The sequence below is a fragment of the Stegodyphus dumicola genome, chromosome 8 (assembly GCF_044657685.1).
Source record: "Stegodyphus dumicola isolate Sdum_Otavi_A_Nest chromosome 8, ASM4465768v1".
NCBI lineage: Eukaryota > Metazoa > Arthropoda > Arachnida > Araneae > Eresidae > Stegodyphus > Stegodyphus dumicola.
The window spans coordinates 49,327,277-49,348,822 of NC_140775.1; the positions used below are offsets into that span (position 1 = coordinate 49,327,277).

The 21,546-nt window shown below is 32.5% G+C and overlaps 1 protein-coding gene across 1 annotated transcript in view; it reads right to left on the bottom strand.

The window, feature by feature from the left end:
• Nucleotides 1-21,546, bottom strand: part of LOC118184967 (uncharacterized) — a 66,946-nt gene that overhangs the window by 34,275 nt on the left and 11,125 nt on the right. The window lies entirely within an intron of this gene.

Here is a 21,546-nt window from a genome sequence, read left to right on the forward strand (position 1 = left end):
AGTAACCTTAATTTAACTAGAAATTTAGAAACTTTGCATAGAAAAGGAAGGCTGAGGTTGTTAGGGCAAATTTTACACTTAAGTTTGAGTATGAAAATGGCTTGAATAAATGAAGAGATTGTGAAGAAATCTGATTAATGAAAAAGATGTTTCAGCAGTATGGTGAATATGTGATCATGCAGGATGAACTGTGAATCAATGATATAAAGCTGTGTAAAGGTGATGCACAAATGTTATGTCATTACAAAAGATTTAAATTATTTTTACAATAACAATAATAAAACATCCTATAGCAGTTATAACACAGGGTTAAGTACATGAAGTAGGATAACGTGGAGGGCACATGATTAGGTGGAAATGGTAGTTAAGTGCTGCTGAAGAAAGTAAGGAATTATTCTTGCACTTACTTTTGCAAGCAACGGAAAAGGCTGCTGATCTAATCAAATTTGATCATGGGCAGATCATAATGATCCAAAGACTTTGTTCAAGTTATCTCCAAAACTACACAACTGGTAGGTGCTGTTATTAGTATTTATGAAAAGTAGATAAATGATGGTGAAACCAGCAGTAGACGCCAAGGTGTTGGAGATTCACACCTCATCCAAGAAAAAGGATGTTGGAGACCATCTCACTTGGTAAAATCAGCACCAGACAGACACTCGGCTGACAACCCAAAACAATGCGGGTCCAAGTGCAAGTATTTCGGAACACACAGAGTTTAGATATAGTAGACACTGTTGGATACAGGACTGTGCAGCAGATGTTCCACTCATGTGCCTCTGTTGCCCAAAAGCCATCGGCAACTATGCCTAAAGTGGGCCCAGAAACATCGAGACTGAGGCATGAATAAGTGGAACAGTTGCCTGGTCTGATAAATCATAATTTCTCACTCATACCTACGATGGTTGTCAGGATACCCAGTCTTCCAGACAAGCAGTTGCTCTTCCCCCATGTACAAGCAGGTCATATATAAGCTGGCTGGTGGTGGTGTTATGCTTTTAGGGACATTCTCATGGGAAGCTCTGGTAATCTTAGCTGCAGTAAAACAAACCACGAAAGCTGTGGGTTATTTTAACATAATTGCGTATCAGTTGCACCCTTACATGGTGTCTGTCTTCGCAAATGGAAACAGTATCTTAAGAGGAGGACAACGCTCCATGTCACGAGGTTCAAACTGTGTTGGAGTGGTTTGAGGAGTATAAGGATGAATTCCAATTAATGTCCTGCTCACACAACTCATCAGATCTGAGGCTGACAGAGCACATTTGAGATGTCATGCAGGAGCAGCTCAAACATTACTATGTTGGAGTATCTCAACTTTGCATGACCGTTGCTTAGATGTTTGGTCCAACCTGTCTCCAGTCATCTATCAAGAACTTGTGGCATAGGCAAGTTGCAGCTGTTTGGTCCTGTAATGCATTATTGAGTAGGTGGTCATAATGTTTTAGCTTTTCACTTTATTAATATGTTTGAAAGAATACCACTTGTATAAGTTATTAACATGTTATCTAAGCAACAAAGCTAACTGAAATCAATTCTATGACGATATCATCATATTCCAATGCACAAAAGGCTCAAGAAGTATACTCAAGCAGTGCATTAAGTAATAAATGTATTCCTATTAAAAAAAAGTTAAATCTAAACAACCTGGATTTAATACAAAGACTAATGTTAAATTCATATTAGCTTTATAGTTTATTTCCATTTTCTCATGCTTATTTACAATGTTACTTTAAGCTGATAATTATTTATTAATATCAGCATTTAAATAACCTCAAAATATGGTCAGATAAACAAAATATTTGCTTTCATGATGTTTTGCAGAACTAGGTTATTACCTTAAAACTGTGATTTGAATCAGTGTTATCTATTCAGCCAGCAAGAATTAATTTTATTTGACTTTAATTCTATTGTTATACATTTAGCATTCCAGGTTTTAATATAAAGATTGGAGGATAACTCATTTTGCAATCTAAGAAGGTTTGGTGTATTTAATTATGGCAAAGCTTACTGGGGCTATCTGCCTAAGGGGAGGGATGCCTTCGTGGAGGACTTTCTAAGGGAAACTGGCTCGTATACATGTTACACATGGGGAAAACCACGAAAACACCCACGCAGCCAGCCCATTCGCGGGATTCGAACCTCAGACCGAACTACCAGTGTTCAGCGACGTTACCGCTCGGCCGCTGGTGGGCTGCAATCTAAGAAGATACTGGTATTTAATATTCAGATAATGTCAAATTATGTTTATCCTTACAACCATTAGTCAACTTTAAAAGGAACTTAACATGGTAATAACACTTAAGTATTTTTATTGAGCATTGTTTGCTGATAAATTGAAGTGATCAAAATCACACCTTACTTCTGGCTAAATATTTTTATGAACTAATAATTTTACACAAGCTTGTATACAATTTTAGGATTGCAGTCATTATTTATCTGTGAACATATAATTTTGAATATAAAAAGCTACTTTTATTCATGCTCTGGTATTTATTAACACTTTCTATGCCTTTTCTTGTTTAATTTATAAAATATTTTTTTCAATAATCTAAATTTACATAAATGTTTTAAGTGTTTTATGAGTTGCGAATGTAAGGAGGATGAGCATTAAACAACAATGAAAGGGTTGCATTTGGCAAAAAAGGTTGAGAACCACTACTTCAAAAGGAATAAGATGGTGAAAATTAAATTTTGAATAGTGGTACCAGATGTTATCATGAAAATATCCATAGAATATCAAACGTCTGAAACTTACATCGCATTATTGTGATACTACTTCTTTTACTCTCATGTTGCTCTAAATTGACTTTGCTAAAGTTAATAATTAGGTTCTGAAAGAATTTGTTTCCCATAATGTTTTATCAAGTACCTGTTTTAAATCAAAATGTCTGGATTATCATGCAATTTCAAATATTTTATTCAGTATGTTGTATATTTTTTGAGATAACTGTTATGTGCTATCAACTTTTCCCACAATTACAAACACATTATTTTTTTAGCTGGTATGACCATATATGTGATGTTTTTATTTAAACTAGTATATTACATATAAATGTCAATAAAGAACCAATAAGTAATATAAAAATATATACTATGTTTGAGAAATACAAATGCATTCTGGCATTCGGTAATTTTTTAAAAAATCATTAAAAAATTACACAACCCAAATTTAGCAATTTTTTCTCCATCGTGCCTATGACTAACATACCTTAAGACAGGTCATGTAATACCTATGAGGCAGATTAACGTAAGAGCATGGCTGAATCTTCAGTGCATTATAATATTTTCTGGACAGTTTTATAAAAATTTAGATTTTACACAAAACAATTATTCTGTAACAAATTCTAATCCAAGATTTTTTTTTAACATCAGTGCATGATGATATAAAAGTTTTTCATTGTGATGACAATGCTTCTCAATCATCAATCAATGAATGGCAAAATCTGTAGTATGATTCTAGATCTAGAAAATACCGCTATCGATGGTGAAGAAAGTGAGAGAGAAGTTAACTGAAAACGAGAAAATTTCGATTGACAAGTTAGTCGGAGTTCTCGAAACAGCAGTTATAGAACTTCAAGATTATGTCTGTCTACAGAATTAAAAAGAAAGAAGTATTAGCACAAAAAAAAAATGAAGCATCTTAAATAACTTACATTGAAAGAAATGTTTAATACGGTAACCAAATAAATATTGAACTTTTTTTTTGGTAAATTTTGATAGCCTTTAGACCATAAATACGTCATTATTTCATAAATCTTAATTTTATAATTTCTTCATGCCATCTTACTTGATTTAAACTGATGATCTGATATCCGGAAAAATCCAGAATCGCCAGCGAGTCTGAATTTTGGACTTTCTACTGTATTAATAATGGTGTATTACCAACAAATAAAATTTGCTGATTTGGCAACTGAATTTCTTAGTTAGTACTTGCTTAAACAATTATTAAAAAAATGTAACACACGTTTTCTGTTTCAAAAAGAAGCTAAAAGAATTTAAAAACAACAAGTATTTTTATTCTACTGATTGAAAATTCGAATTTCACTATTTTTCTTATAATATTTGTAATTTTAAACACTTTTATTCGTGGATTTTTAACATATGACTGTCATATATACTTGTTGGTTAATCATTCTTATTATAAATATGAATACTTGAGTTCAGCTTTTTGTTATAATATTCAGGTACATTTCAAATTTCACTGCTTAATTTTGTGTAATTCATAATAAAATTTATCATAAATGGGTGAAAAGGATTCTCAATATATGCTGCTTAACAAAGAATTGTGCATACTATTCTGTTTTCCTGTATAAAGTATGCACAAAAAAGTTACTGATTTAGAAAAATCATTGACTGAAATGAACATGGCAACTTATTTAATTACTACAAGTAGTATAAATTAAATGCAGTTAGAAGAGATGGTATTAAAAAACAACAGCATCTCTTATTGTTATCAATAATTACTGCACTTCGTATAACATTTAAAAAATTATTAAACACATTTTTACAATCACAAATCGGTTTCCTTTTTGGCATTTGTAATTCCAAACAATGCATAAGGTCATGCATTTTTAACATTATATTCTTTGTTAGATTACCTCATTATATAAATGAATAAGTAATTTTTTCATTAGATTTAGGCATATTTACATTAAAACCTCTGTGTAGTTTTTATATATGTATATAATAACAAAATTCCTCATAAATGGGAGAAAAAATTCCTATTCTACTTATATATTTTTTTCTTATTTTGCATTACGCATTTACCACACTTTTTGTGACTGTGAAAGAAAGGCAAAACAAATGATAGAGCCTCTATAATAGTGCCATGACAGGACCAAACCATCTGCATGTGTATGGTGTTCAACACATTTAATTGTGTGTTTATAATTAAAAACCCACAAAAATGCATGGCAGGTGCATAACGAAAAAGTACCAAAATTTACTTTTTTATATATATATTTAACTAATTCTTCTAATTATGACTAAATAATCCTCTACCTGCATATGTTGGTGATATAAAATATTTTTTCTGTAAAATGGAAATAACTGGTTTTTCAGACGAAAATCACGTTATTCAGGGTAAATGATAAGAAAAAAAAAATATTTAATGAATAACATATTTATGGATAGTATACTTGGTCACATACAAAATATTGATTATGATCATTCTAATCTTCAGAATCCTTTCCTTATTTTTCATGAAGGAAATCTATAATCTGCACTTGAATTATTATTAATTGCTAAATGCTCACTCATCGATTTTTTCACTTATGTTTACAAAAACTTACTTTACTTAAATCCTGTTTTTTTTAACTAATTAATGAGATATGGCTATTTTTTGTTTAAAATTTAAATTGTTCAATTTAAATGGATGTTCCGCTGAAATTAGGCACCATATTTTCAGTGCCACAGCTTCCTCATGACCACCACACAGACATAATTAGAAAATATAGATAATTAAGATGCCTTCTTCCTGCAGGAACAATATGTATGGTGACTGTACTTGTATTTATTAAAGTGCTTCTTTTTAACAAAGATAATAATTTGAAAGAAAAATTAAATGAATGTTAGTACTGTTAATTTATATATTTTATATTATGATTTAAATTTCAAAACTGAATTTAATAATTTTGAGAGTAGCTTTTGGAATTTCTCTGGAATACAGATTTTAGCATCTACTACAAAAATACAACTAGTCTGTCCAAACACTGTACACTTTAGGTAAGGAAGTATGTTGTACCCATTATACGAAGATGTGTTTAACATTGTAGAGCACAGCATTTATCCACAGAAAATAAAGAAGTTTTAAGATCCTTTCCATGAAACTCCTATACCTCGAGAAAATAAAATCTGTTGATGTTATGAAGTTAATACACCCACAAAATTTACTGTCAGAGAATCGGCACTTTTTCATAGAATGATTATATCGTTATACCAGCATTTATCATAGGAATGTTTGACTGCATATTTCCACTTTCTTTTTCTTCTATCTACTTTCTTCAAAGGAAACGATGCTATCAGATTAGTCATCTATAACCTTCTCAATAAACAACATACACACCAAGACTGCAAAAGTAAAATCTACCATATACAGTTTTTTTTTTCATTTATTTAAAACAATTTTATACTTGCTTGGAAGTTCAATAATTCTAATCTTCTTCAATGTTAATCATATAATCTTTTAATCCTAATCTTATTTATTGCTAATTAGTTTAAAAGCATTTAACACATGTTTGAAAAAATTTAAATAAAATATTTAAAATATCACTATGAGACTTTTAATTTAAAAGCTTAATCTGTTTTTAAAAATATCAATGAGAAATGAAAATCTATACTTTAGATTCATTTGATGATACCACTGACTTATGCTAGATGAATGATATACCATAAAGAACTTTCCTGGTGCTCTGTTTTCTTATTAAATGTTGTTTATTCATTAAAAAGTAGTGTTACTATAATTCAGTTTTCTTTAAACATTTGGTTCAATATACTCATAAAGCAGTAAGAAATCTGAAAATATAATTATGCATTGAGGCACTTTTTTCTTTTAGATGTCAGAAAGTGAACTACGCACATTTTTTATTTGAAAATAGTCTGAAAAAGCACTGCAAAACTTATATTTATATCTGTATACAACTTTTAAAAGCAGAAAATGGGGTTTCAAATGATTACATTTAGATGGCTGTAAACATACAAAATTTTGGTTTCTAATGTTGATGGAGATTTTGGAGTGGGATGATAGCTAACTTTTTATGTGCATGGTAAACAGCTCAATTTTCTTTTTTCACCTTGTGCAATATGTATTCTGAAAAACCATTTTAACGAAATACATGCATTTTTTGTGTTATTTATGTAACGTAACAATTATATGGGATTTTACAGCAATTAAAACGTGTAATGGCGAGATCAGTTTTGCAAAGGACTGTAAATTACAATCCCAATATAATATATAAAACAAAAAGGAGCATATCCTTAGTAAGTGGGAAAAAAACTTTGTCACAATTGTTATTTTTCACTGAAAAATTATGCAAACTTTTTAATTAAAATCAACTGAAAGGTAAGAATCAAAATAATAACCTAAAATTTGTTAGAAGTATTTGTGGCATTAATTAAATGTCAGGAAGTAAAAATAATTATCCTTCCTATGGATGATAATTTATATTCAAAATTTATAAAACTTGTACGGTTATATTTTGACATAATCATTTGGTTTGACTACATGTTGTAAAAAGAATAATACACAACATTCCCTTTGTGTTCCTATAATGAAATGTTTGACAGTAAGGATTACATTACTAGTAGTCTTAGATGATTTTTTTATATAAATATGTTAACTTAATAATTTCCCTTGTAGCCTTGCTATGCTTTGTTTCCTGTTTTATTTACACCTTTATTCATATATATTAAGAAAACCAGAATGAACCTTAGTCTATGCCAGTGATATACAGTGGCTATATAACTGGCTTAATGAGCAATTTTTGTAATAACAGTGATCCTTAGCTTTCCCTACCCATTCTCATCTTTTCATTGTCTTTTTTCACTCAAGTGATGCCTTTGCAACAATATATCAAAAGAAAAATTATTATTGCAAAATATTTTATATTCTGCATGTGTAACTTTATGTAAATACTTGCACATATTTGTATTTTAATCTTTGATGGTTTTTGTATTAATATATATGTTTTTTACTTTTTGTTTTAGGTATTATTTTATAATTTTGTTTATGCTTGCTTATTTTTTTGCAGCTGTTAACTAGTTTATTATTTTGCAATAATTCTATATAGATATATGGTGGAATTGCATCATAGGTCAGTCAAGATCAGAGATATAATAAACTAGAAGACTATTAGATCTTAGCGATATTTTGAACATTTCTAAAAAATTACCAGAAGGGTATAGAATGATTGTTCAAATTCAATATTACAATTGCATATTCTCCTTTAATACTAATGACCAAGTTCACAAAGGGCTCCACAATTAAGTTGAGAACTCAGTCATTTTGTTGTGAGTAGTTCTGTTTAAACCTTTGCTCAATGAGCAAACTTGCAATTCTGAATCATTTGAACACTGATGCCTTAAATTTAAAACTGCATGTGTTCTATAGATTACATAGAACCAAAGCTACATAAACTATTTCTATATTAGAAGAATTAGAATGCCATCTTACAGTTCTACCTGAACTATTTTTAAATGTTGTTCATTCATACAGAATGTTTCAATCTAGTTTATTTATTTAAGAGATTTAAAGTGTTAACATGCAATAAAATCATGAAAGTGTAAGTAAATTTCATGGTTCATCATATTTAATGCATAAATATAATGAAATATCTTACTTGGTTTACTTATTATATGTAAGTACTATATAACAAGACTCCCATTGAGTCTGAATTTTTCTGAGCAATTAAATTTTATTTATTTAAAATAATATACACAAAAATAACAAATAATGTTTTCCAAATATAATGAATTAAAAAAGTTGGAAGGGTTTTTAAAAAGAAATATCAAATCTGAGGAGACTTCGGTTCTGTTCTGTTATCAGGACCAGATCCAGAAACGTATGTAATGCATAGATGGATATGTTACGGATTTGGTATTTAAATAGCTAATGTTAGTTGAATTATATATTAAATGGTTTTATTTCCCGCGCAGTGTGGCGCGTGACAAATATTAAAGGAAAGCTAAGCCGGAAAATTAAAAATATTAGAGCATGTGCATTTAACATTTAATAATTATATTTCTCTTTTCGATTTCGAGAAAGTTCCAGAAAATTCTCGCGCGCTATTTAAAAGTCTTATAAAAAGGAGGAAAACCTCTCAGTTCTTTGTTATTGGAGTTAGTTAGTTTGTTTAGAAAACTGCTCTTGCTGACTGTAGCGAATTCACGGATCAGCTTTCTCTAGCTGTTTTGAATTAAGTTCCATTGAACGTTTGAGTAGTTAAAAGATAACTACTGCAAGATATTAAAATACTGCACGAATATTTGAGGAAATTTAAGCATATTTGTTGTGAAAATAATAAATTTTTTTCATTTTTTCATCGGACTTGTGCATTCAATTCCAAATGAACCCGTACGCACGCAACACTTTTTTGTGTCAGAAGTGGGATTTCAATGCCAATAACAAGAGCAACGGAAGAACAGTTAAGGCAGCTGATATCAGCCTTTACCTCGTTTAAAAAAGAAATGAAAGAAAAGATGAAATCTAGCCAGGAAAAGATCGAAGCTGGCCAAGCATCATTTTAAGAAGACATGAAAGATTCTGTTAAAGTAGAGATGACATCCATTAAAGCAGAAATGAAAGCGAGACAGGAACAGATGAAATTGTGCCAAGAATCCGTTAAGGAAGAAATGAAAGCTGTTCAAGCCGGTGAAGAAAAGATTGAAGCACGTCAAGAAGAAATGAAAAGAGAAATTACCTGCATAATAGAAAACAAATTTGAAGCTATGGAAAACAGAATGGACATGGTTGACAATAAAGTTATACAAATTAAAAGAAAAAGTTTCTTCTGTAAAAGATCAAATTGAAGAAAGAGTTTCTTCGGTGAAAGCGGAAATAGAAGAGAGAGTTTCTTCTGTAAAAAAACATATAGAGGAGAGAGTTTCTGCCGTCAAACAACAATTTGATGATAGGGTTTCTGCAGTTGCCAAAGAAGTGGATACTTTAAGGAATTTGTAGAGACAGCAGGGAGCAATTCGGATGGTTTTAATTTTTTACCCATGCTTGCTCGTCCCTCACTGAAGTTATCCACATATGATGGGAAGAGATCCTGGCAAGTGTATAAGACGCAATTCTCAATAGTGGCGGTAACGAATGGATGGGATCCCCCAGCTGAGGCCTGTCATCTCGCTGCTTCTTTGAGAGCAGATGCGGCGGATATCCTTCAGACTCTTCACGAAAGCAAAAGGTTAGATTTCGAAGCTCTGTCCAGCGTGTTGGAGCTGCGCTTCGGCAAGAAATGTTTAAAAGACTACAGCAGGTTTCAATTAAAATCCCATTAACAGAAGTTCAGCGAAACACTCCAGGAGCTTGCCACGGATGTAGAAAGGCTGTCCCATCTCGCCTTTTCGGAGTGCCCAGCAGAAACAAGAGAAATCCTGTCGCTGCAATATTTCATCGATGGCATCTGGGATTCTGAAATACAGAAGGCACTGCGAATGGCAGATGTGAAGGACATAAAAAGCGCTCTGTTGTACATCGTGAAATTCGAGGCAGCCCAACAAGCTACTCGTACAGATCGCTACCCAGTAAGAGCTGTGCGAGTCCACAAGCCTGTGGATCAATTGGCTTGTTTAGATGATTTATGCAGACAAAACGACGCTTTAATACGGAGTAGGAGTGAGAAAAAAGTGGCTCTAAGGTGTTGGGAGATGTGGTAGTGAAGGTCACCTAAGACGGAATTGCAGAACACCCTAGGGTACGGAATATAAAGATTTTACCAGACTCATCAGTAGCTTGAGACGGGACAGAAGTGAAAAGAAACCAGTTCTAAAGTGCTGGAACTGCGGTGTTGAAAGCCACATGCGAAGGAACTGCAGAACTCCCCAGAGCATGGAAAATAAGACAGACGAGTTGAACAGACAATTAAGGCCCGTCTACACGAAGCGATTTTCTCTGCCGACTTTCTCGTAGAGCAACAATTTTAAGGATCTGAGCATGCGCCAAAAATTGGTCATGTTCTCTGCCGCGACTTCAGACCTTGTATTCACTGCTCACTGGCGTATGATAAAATCGGAGTCTCCAGCCAATAAGATTGCTTTGAGTGATCACGTGCTTTTCTCCTCATTTGGAATAATAAACATGGCTGCATTTCATTGGAGCAAAACTCAACTAATAGATTTCTATAGAGAAAATGTTGTGTTGTGGCACACAAATAATGTAAATTTTAAAAATAAAAAATTAAGGGATTCTCTTATTTTGATAAGATTTTTCTTCCCCATTACTTTATATATTCAAATGTTTTCTAATTCAGGTTGAAAATGATTTTAACTCCCCCAAGAAAAGTTCTGAAAACTATTAATAATGCCATGTCATGGGTACTAGACAAAAATATTCAGAAACTACTTGAAACTGTGGTCGCACTTATTGAAAAAAATTCAAAAAGCAAAATCTCAAGTCGAGAATAAAGCAGCGCAGAGACTCAATTGACTTCGCCAAAAATGAGAGTTAATCAGGCTTCGAAGTACATAGCTTTTCTGACAACTCCTACACGAGCGATCGTTGCCTAGTGGTAAAGAGATGACTAAGATTTCTTCATACGTCAAGATCGTGGGTTCGATCCCCCACCTTTATTTTGGTATTTCTGCGCCTGGAAGAACTTTTTAATTTAGTTTCTCTGTCACTAAATTTGAACTGCATGACTTAAAAGTCACATTTTATTTTTTCGCCTACGGGCGAGGTGTTTATTGAATTTTAACGTCTTTTTATTTTTCGAATGGCCATTGCAACATGTTTTAGATCTACAGGTCAAAAGAAAGTCAAAAGTCACAAACTCAGTTTTGTGTTAATTGAATTTTGCGAAAGCAAATTACAGCCCAATTTAATTCAATATTGCTAAATTTTATTCGCTGATTAACTGATAGAGTCATATAATCATAGTTTTCAGACTGTATTAGTTATTTAATTATGTTGATATTAGTTTTTTAATGTTCAATAAATATACTACTTAAGACTTTGCACCTTTATGATATTTTTATTTAAAATTTTTGCACTGAAATTACACTGTTGCTTTGTAATGTAGTAATTAATCTTTATTCTTTATTAATACTTTTTACTCATATTGGTTTGATATTCATGATATTATTGTCTATTTATTCATTAATAAAGGTTTTGATTTAAAGCACAATAGTTACTTATTTTTTTCTGAAACATGGTTATTTTATTATTTCAAGATTTAAATGCACAAATAGGAGTGCCAGAAAGTGAAATTTAAAAATAAATAAATAAACTAAAAAAGGAGTAATCTGTGTACTCAGTACACAAAAGAAAAGCTTTTTTGGGGGGGTTAAATTTTCCTGCAAACTAAATTAAGCAAAAAATCAAAATCACGCGGCATCATCCGCAAATACTTTCTGAATTGCACTGTGTCTTCAACACGCAACTCCCGGAGCAGGGAATTACGAAGGCACTATGAATTTCTCGTCGTTTGACCCAATTTCTGGTCCAAACGCATTTTTTCCCCTTCTGTAGCAGCAGCTAATTTCAAAATCGTAGCTGTATCTATAGTAGCAATTTAAAATAGTCATCCATTATTTTGACTATTTGACACCACCGTAAGCTTTGTTTACAAATCGTAGACGGTGTGATGCTGTAGAGGGCGGGAACATTTCCTTTCATAGTGATTGGCTGAGTGAATTCCTGTACTAACGAGAAAATCGTTCCGTGTGGACAGGCGAGCTATCTCAGATATTGTCGGCCGAGAAAATCACTACGCGTAGACGGGCCTTTAAATGCCATCGGACGGAAATGCTCAAAATTTCTACAGTGAGTGGCAACAGACTGTCCATCAAGGAGCATATCGATGGAGTTCTTTGCAATGTGATCATTGACACAGGAGCTAATGTTACCATCATTCGAAGATATTTAGCTCAACAGTTTAAAGATAAACTTATTTGGACGCCATCCTCTGTTACCCTTCAGACTGCATCTGGTGATAAGATCGGCATAGCTGAGAAGTTAAACGTGAACATTACACGTTTGGAAGTGCCGCCTACCACCACATGGCATATGTGGCGGATATTACAGATCCATGCATACTCGGATTGGACTTCTTAAGGAAATACAATTTTTCCTTAGACTTCAGAAACAATAAACTGCTTTCAGCATCTGAAGACATATCCATCCTCAGAAAGGATCCTCACCTGGAAATGCCGACGCCTTGTCCGAAAGACCCAGCTTGGGAAGCTGCCAAAATCATACTAGGATCGAAAAGAAACGCAAGCCTACCAGCTATTCTCCATCTCAGATGCTCTTCGGTCGAGACCTTCATCTGCCTGGTGACCGCCTGTTTAGTCGCCTAACGGTTGCCAGGATTCGTACACATTTCTGCACACGAAAATTAAGGACTTTTAAAGACCATTAATGAAAGAAATTAAGGACCTATAAAAGCAAATGGGAACCGAATAAATTCAATTAAAAATATTAGCTATGCTGAAGTTCACTTTTGTAATACCATCCTAAAAATAAAATAGATTCGTCAGTAGGATGCGTTATTATTAAACATAATTATTAATAAATTTGAGAATAAAATCAACTTTATGAAATTTATCAAGTAGCTTTAAATATTTTACACTCATAATAACTGGACATATTTGAAAGAAGATAAGTCACATTTTATTTAGGTTTTACTAACAGATAGCTTTATGGTGATTTTTTTTAATGTCTTATTTTGTCACATACTTGCTCAAGTCTACGGGTTTAGTAAAAAGTAAGTAAATTTTACGTCAAGCAGCATAGGTTAAAATGAGAAGTACAATCACAATCAGCATGATTCAAAACAAAAGACTGGCTGTTGTCGCCACTCCTGCTTCCCTAGAGAGAGACCTGCTGATCAGAACAAACCTGAAAGGCATGATATAAGCACGGTTCGCAAGTTTTGAAAGTTAGCTAGGCTCTGTCCGACGCAGTTACTGTCAAAGCTTCTTGTAGAGTTCCAGGGGTTGTAACTCAGTTAACATACTGTTATGTTATTTTCTCTTCCTGACAACAGCTGTTATGTTATTTTCTTCCTTCACGTTCGTACAGGGTTCGTGGATTTGGAGTGAATTACGATGACGTTTGATGAAGTATCGAAACACACTTTATTTAGACAATATTAATCAGGACAGCTCCAATAACACTTCTCACAGTCGTCGAAAATCTACTATAAACACGCTGAAACAATCAGCGACACTGTCAGGCAATAACAGTGGAGATAGCTTCACTGTAAAGCACCAGAGTACAGCTTCCGACACCGTTTGGTTATTCTCGGAATTCCACATACTCTCGAGACTCTCCACGCGATGCACTCAACGATACACAAGAGTATAGCTCTCGACTCAGCACAGTCTAGGATAAAACTCGACGACCAACTCGGCGCTAGACTTTGAGACACTCGGTCAATGACTGACTATCAACTCGCTAGACGAGGCACACACTGACTGCGGACCAGCAGGGTTTATATAGCTTTCGACTTGTGTTCGAGAACATTCTGGGCTAAAACGGTAAGAATTCGTTCCAGAAGGTTCTCCATCCGTCCATGGTATATTGCCAATTTTGTCACCAAATGGGAGATTTTCTCACCAAATATGGCAACCCTGCCTTGCAGGAAAGCCATCTTACTGCACCTGTACATTTCGTAACAATACTTTAAGGTCTTAATTATCCACTAAAGCACCAGAGGTGATCAGTTGTTTTGCATTATTTTAAATCTCACTAGATGCGAAGAAAAAGTTTTACATGAATTTTTACATTTTTGTGTTTTACCTTAGTGACCACGATAAGGGTTAATAAAAGTCAATAACTCGCTTTAAAATGCAGAGATAATTTTTAACAGTAACCAGTTAAGACAATGTTCTTTCTAGTTTCTGCGTGTTTTATCTCCTAACCTGTCAACCTCTCCAAAATGTACCTATGAGGGTTTACTTGATCTGGTAAAAGTTAAATAGTCCAAAACCCTCCGGACAGATGTCAAGCAAATTATTGCTATGTCTAAAAGTAACTACAAAGTCAGACAACGGTTTAAATAAGCTTCTTATTTAAAAAGAACTTAGAAAACAAAGGCATGTTCTTATGCTAACAAAATCAATTACAGCTCATGGTGATATAATTAAACAAGAATAATCAAATTCAAACTAAAAATATGGACTAGTGATCAAAAACTATACAATTTCATTTCATTTTGAGCGGTCTCAGTACCTCTATCGTCATAACGAATTCAAATGTCAGCATCGGTAATGTAAAGACAAATAATTACAAATTATAAGAGCTGGCAGGAACTAATGCAGGGAGCAAGTGAAGGTTAGAAACACACTTCTTGGTCTTACACAACAAAAACCTCAGTTTAAAAATTGTCTAAGTGACTTGCATTCTGGTGAGAAAATAGAAATCGGAAATTATAGTAAAGGCTTAAATTGTAAACAACTAGGTAATTTACATAATATCTGTACATATCTTTGAAAAATAATTTCCTATTCTTTTAATGTAATTAGTTTCTTTCTTCCACGTTTTCTTTTCGTTTTAGAATTTTTGGATTTACTTAAAAATTTCTCTTATTCTAAAAACACTAAATGTTTTAGAACGCATAGAAAAAGCTGCAAATTTTATTTCTATAGTAATATGAACATTCATAAGAAATATGAAATATATATGGTAAGGTCCGGTTACAGAGCTGGTATGGCAGAATTTTTAGAATTTAGTGACACACCGAGACCAAAATCTAGAAATGAAAGAAACTTTTAGAATTTAAAACAGGCACTGGAAGCAGAATTTAGGATCCACAGAGATTGCATCAGGTGGGAAAATGCCTAGCGCCATCCCTGTGTATTACACATTAAGACATATTAGATAAATTGTTTAAACTGCAAGTTTTCAATTTCTTTATTAATAAAAAAATTATTTTCTATAATGTCTGTCTATACAATAAAATTAGAAGCATTTTTGATATTTTCCATGTTTGTATCTAGTGAAAAGCAGAGAAAATAAAGGGAAGATAAAAATGTTAAGAAAACGATTCTAGTATCAGAAGTAAAACATTCAACTATTATGTTTTCATTGTTTTTCCAGACGTTCTCCAAAAAGTAAGAAATTATGTATTAATACCATGGAGACATTTTTCCTTTTGTCACATTTTTCTGGAATCTTCTCGAATCGTGAGTCTATAAATCTTGCCTTTCTATATCTATCTTTCTTAGCTTTTCAAGCAGCAATGTCTAAAATTCTAAAAAAAAATTACCCCTACCAATTCTGTAACAGCATAAAGCCAGAAATATTTTGAAATAAAATCGGAGGAAAAAAGTGCAAAATTAATTCTATAGACAAAAACAGGGCTTAATTTTTAAAATTATATGTGCTGGAGCCCCGTGGAACACAGTCAGGAAAATGTACAAAAATAAATAAATAAAAATGACTAATAAAATCACTAATAATTAAAAGATTAAATATTATTAAAATAATTCAATAATTAATGCTTAAGAATGTTCTAAAAAAACTGTCGAAAAATATAGAAACAGATCTTAAAATCGCCAAAATGTTGATAAGTTGCCAAATTTAGAACAGTTTAATTAAAGAATTCATACTCCAAAAAGCAAAAAGTTGTTCAAGAGCTCTCCATTAGAAAAAATGAAATAATTTCGAAATTCTTACGTTTACTGAAACATAAGCTCAGAAACTATGAGTATCCCATCTTAGAAATAGGAACAAATTATAACCCATGAACCCATTCAAAAGATAACCATATTTGTCAGCAAATCACCAAAAATATACCTCCAAAATGTTAATTCACACTCAAAATGGCAGTCGTAAAAACAGACATTTATGTAAAAACAAACAGTCGTAAAGACAGACTAAAATTTCACATGATTGAAATTAAGGACTTCTGTAGATTTTGGCCGAAATTAAGGACTTTAAAGGACCAAAAATTGATTCCAAAAAACTGAAGGATTTCTAAGGACTCTTACGCTGCTATCACACGTCGGTTTGTTTCGGAAGAACAACTGTTTGGAACAATTTTTCTGCTTTGTCACAACAGCCAATCAACACAGATCACTTTGGGGTTAACGCAGGGAAAACTGGTTCCCCATTACAAACAAGCTGATAGCTGATTGGTTGAAAACGAACAACCTGTAATTTTTTTTGGAAAGGAAGGAAAAAGTCGCACGTCTTTCTTTCAACAGTAAACCAGGCAGAAAAACTGTCCGAAACAGTTGTTCGTGTGAAACAAACGCCGTGTGATATGGGCCTTAAGGACCGTACGAACCCTGGGTTGCGCCTTCATCGCTTGAGGAATATATTCAAGATCTCCAGGTCCGGATTGAAATGGTGCACAACTTTGCATGAGGGTAAGTAAACTTGGCGACAGAGAAGGTGAAGACCCGACACGACATAGGAGCTAACTGAACATCAATTCAAAGAAGGGGACAAGGTGTGGTTGTGGAACCCGATTCAATGAAAAGAACTGTCCTAAATTACAGTCACCTTCGGATGGTCAAGATACAGTCCTGAACAGACTGAATCACGTCATGATCCGCAAGTCTTCAAACTCTAAACCTAAAGTCGTTCATTACGACAGGTTAGCTCATTACAATGGCCATAGTACGTACTGTAAATAATTGTAAATAGTGTAAAACCATGGTCCTTTTTTTTTCCTAAATGTGTATTTGATTTGTATTTAGTATTTGGTAGCATTTGATTTGTTTTATTTATTTAGAAATAATATTTAGTAAAAATACAAGAGCACATGCATTTAACATTTAATAAATAAACATCTCTTTTTGATTTTAAGAAAGTTCCAGAAAATTCCCGCACGCGATTTAAAAATGCTATAAAAAGGAGGAAAACCTCTCAATTCGTTGTTATTGCAGTTAGTTTGTTCTTGTTGTTTTAAGAGTTTGTTTAGAAAACTGCTCTTGTTGACTGTAGCGAATTTGCAGATTAGCTTTCTCTAGCTGTTTTGAATTAAGTTCTCTTGAACATTTGAGTAGTTAAAAGATCACTACTGTGAGATAATGTAATATTGTACGAATATTTGAGGAAATTTAAGCATATTTGTTGTGATAATAATAAGTTTTTATTTATTTTTTCATCAGACTTGTGCATTCAATTCCAAACGAACCCGTACGCAAGCAACAGTATGTAATGCATAGATGGATATGTTAATGTATGAATGTACACAAGCAAGCATGAATGTATGTGTGTGTATACACATACATACATTTCTGAACCTGGTCCTAATAACACAACAGTGCCGATATGCTGCAGTAGAAATTGATAAAAGTGTATCATTCAAAATAATAATCTCATGATGTTTGCTACTCAGCAGCTAAAAATTACACTGGATTGTTTAGTTCAGAATTATTTATTGTATACTTAAACATCAAACAATAACACATTTAGAAAAATGGCAGAATATTTAAACTTCTGAAGAGAAAGGTAATCAGTTACTGACTAAGAAAGGGAGAAGAGATTCAAAAAGTAAAATTCCATTAAATACGAGTTGGATAAAGTTCTTTCTGAAAAACATATTAAAATAATTCATCTGCTTTCCTTTTAATAAGAGCATTTTTTTTTGTTTTACATGTTACTATTTAAAATAAACTTTTCAGCAATTGAGAGGATTCACTTGTGCTTTTGATTTTACTTTCCTTCTGATTTTCCCTGACATTTAAAAAAATGTTTGCATTTCTTCTGACCATTTTTCAGATTTACCAAGTGAACAAGAATCCTTACATGATACTTGCATTAACTTTATGACTGCTTTTTGTCATATAAACACTATAACAGAAAAATTTTTATATAATCTCATTAGTTTATTTATCCTATATAGAATAATTTTTTCCTTAGAACTTCTTTTAATATAATCAAATAAAGCTACTTTTCATAAAACTGGGAAGGTTGTGAAATTTGTTGGCGTAGCATCTGCAACATGTGAATATAATTTGGATTTAATATTATCCCTCTAACTAATTAAGAGTTTGGTGCTAAAACCCCAATATTTTTTTAAAAAAGTCTAAGTGTTTTTTCTTGACAATTCCAAATTGCACCTATCAATTTATAACTGAGCCTTTTTTTCAATACACTGCCTTAATTATTTTCACACAAATATATATACTTACACATGTGTAAGTACTTATTTCAAAGTGTTAGGGAAAATATCATTGAACACATGCACTGCACACACATATACAGCCTGATCAACAGGAGGTGCTCCGAATATAATTACAACTCACACAGTTGCTGGTATAATTGCAAGGGAGGCAGAATGAGGTTTTGATCAGAAAAGGTGAATATGTTTTCTAAGTTCCGTAAATTACAAAATAGAGTATGAACAATGGAGATAATGTTGTTAATACTTCAGTTCTAAGTTGGGTAGGGTGTGTGTGTATATATATATAGTGTGTGCATTATTTCAAAATTAATTGCTGTTATATTGTTACATAATGCTTCAGTCAACAGTAATTTCAAATTGAGTATCAGAACTCAGAATAAGCCAATAGGAAAAAATTCGAACTGAAATTAACCATTCTGAATTGCTTTCATCTTGAGCATATCACATATTTTCTCTTGCTTTGCTGCTGCCAACTTCTGCTCCTTCTCTCTTCAAATCTAAAAGGTACGGATGTTGGTTTTTCAAAAACAGGTGTACTTACTACACATTTATCTCTACTCCCCCCCAAAAAAAATTTTTAAAAAACTCAATGAAAAGGAGAAAAAATTAAATTGGCATTAACTGCAAATGTATTCTTCCACATCAACAGATACAAAAGAATTACATACTTACTGCAAATTCAGAGGTGAAAATTAATAACTATGTAACATGCCTGCATGTAATGTTATTTTGGAAAAATTAACTACTGAATGCTAAAATCTATTTAATGCAGGTGTAATGTCTTGGCAATATAATGTCGAACTAGATTTAATTGCATTCACATTATTTCTCATATGATACGAGTTAGCTGGTGAACGATCTATAAGGTAATGAAAAATTTTGTTTACTGAATTGAAATGTATAGTCTACACAACATAACTGCACAATATGAATCAATGTTGGTTTCAATTCTTTAAACAAAATAAAATTCTCTTTATTTAAAGTATGAGTTCTAAGTGAATTTTTTTCCTTGTTTTTTTCACCAAAGGGAACATGTGACATATCGACTGGCGAAATGCAACTATTTCAGAACAAAGGTTATTACGGTATAACTTTTTTCAAAATAAATGTATACTTCAAATTCTTTTTTTCATTTAAAATAGACAGCTTGCAGATTATACAGTCAAAAGTCGTTAATCCGGACGCCCATGATCCGGAACTCAAAGCTAAACTTTCTGCGCATGTGTCAACGCATTGCACATATGTGTGTATGCATGTGCGTTTAATGTATAACAGACGGCATAAGCTAAGCTTAAATTATCTAATTATCTATTTCAGTTAATGTTGCAGATTGCGTTGTTCCTTAATCTTCGAATTGGATCCGGCTTATTATTTTTTGCAGACCGTTAGAGAAATTTTATAAAAGTAAGCTTGAACTCTCGATTATGTGAAATAGAATTTCCGATGCTGGAGCTGCCAAAGGATCTACAAAGCGAAAGCATGTTTTGATGTCCATCAAACAAAAAGTGGAACTGCTGCAAAAAATGGATAAAAGCATATCCCTTGTTTCTCTAACCATTCCAAAATCTGTTTATCAATTTAAAGCTGCTATGCAGGGAAGGGGAACATCGCTGCGTGCAATGAACTAGAAGTTGATCTGTCCCACTTATCTTCAGGGCAGATGTTTTATTTTATTCGGCTTATAATTCATTACTAAATGTAGTATTTCATCTCGATGTACTGATATGATTTAAATCAAATTCATTATAAATATCACGAATACACATCAAATAGTTTTCTGGTTGCAATTTTCTAATTACGACTATGCGTAATGTATACTATACGCATGTGTGTGTTGAAAGAAATGTTTAATTAAGTAAACAAATAAATATTAACCCTTTTTTTTGTAAATTTTGATACCATTTAGATCATAATTGTTCTTCATTTCATAAATTATGGTATCATATAGAAACAAATACATATTAACCCTTTTTTTTTTGTAAATTTTGATACCCTTTAGATCAAGGATGTCAAACTCGCGGCCCACAACAAATATTTTTGCGGCCCGGCCAATATATCTGCAAATAATAATATATAATAATAAAATAACATATTGACGAAGAAAAAAATGAAATGTTTACTGCTAAGTAATTAACGATAATTTATTCAGTGTTGTTAAATTACTCACAGCGAGCTGACACACACACTACTTAAATTACAAATGCGTGCGAGTAGCTTGCGTTCAGCTACCTTCGGCTTTTGGGAGACACGTGCACTCAGAACTTGTACGCATCCCTCGATAGCCGAACTCATTGTCTCAGTTTTCCAATCATAGTTTTGTACGATATATTGGTGTATGCATGTGCATGCACTTAGCTTTATTATTAATTATTACTTAATTCATATTGTTTCGGATTTCATAGTTATTTATTTAATTAGTTTTTTAATTTAGAATTGTAATTAGATTTGCTTCATGTTGCCTTAGCAACGCAGACGATTTTTGAAAAGACAGCTGCGTTGGAAGGTTAAAAATAGAACAGCGTGTACATTTAATACCTAATAAATAAATATCTCGTAATTGCTGTTGCCATCCAGATATTTATAGATGTTTCCAGTATATTAGAGAAATTAATTATAAAGCTTATAAAAGGCGAGAACAAACAACTCATCTCGGTAGTAGCTGTAGTTCTAGGACATTTTGTGATATTGTTAGAATATTTTTGAAGAAATATTTCAGCATTTTGATTTATTCTCTTGTGGTAAG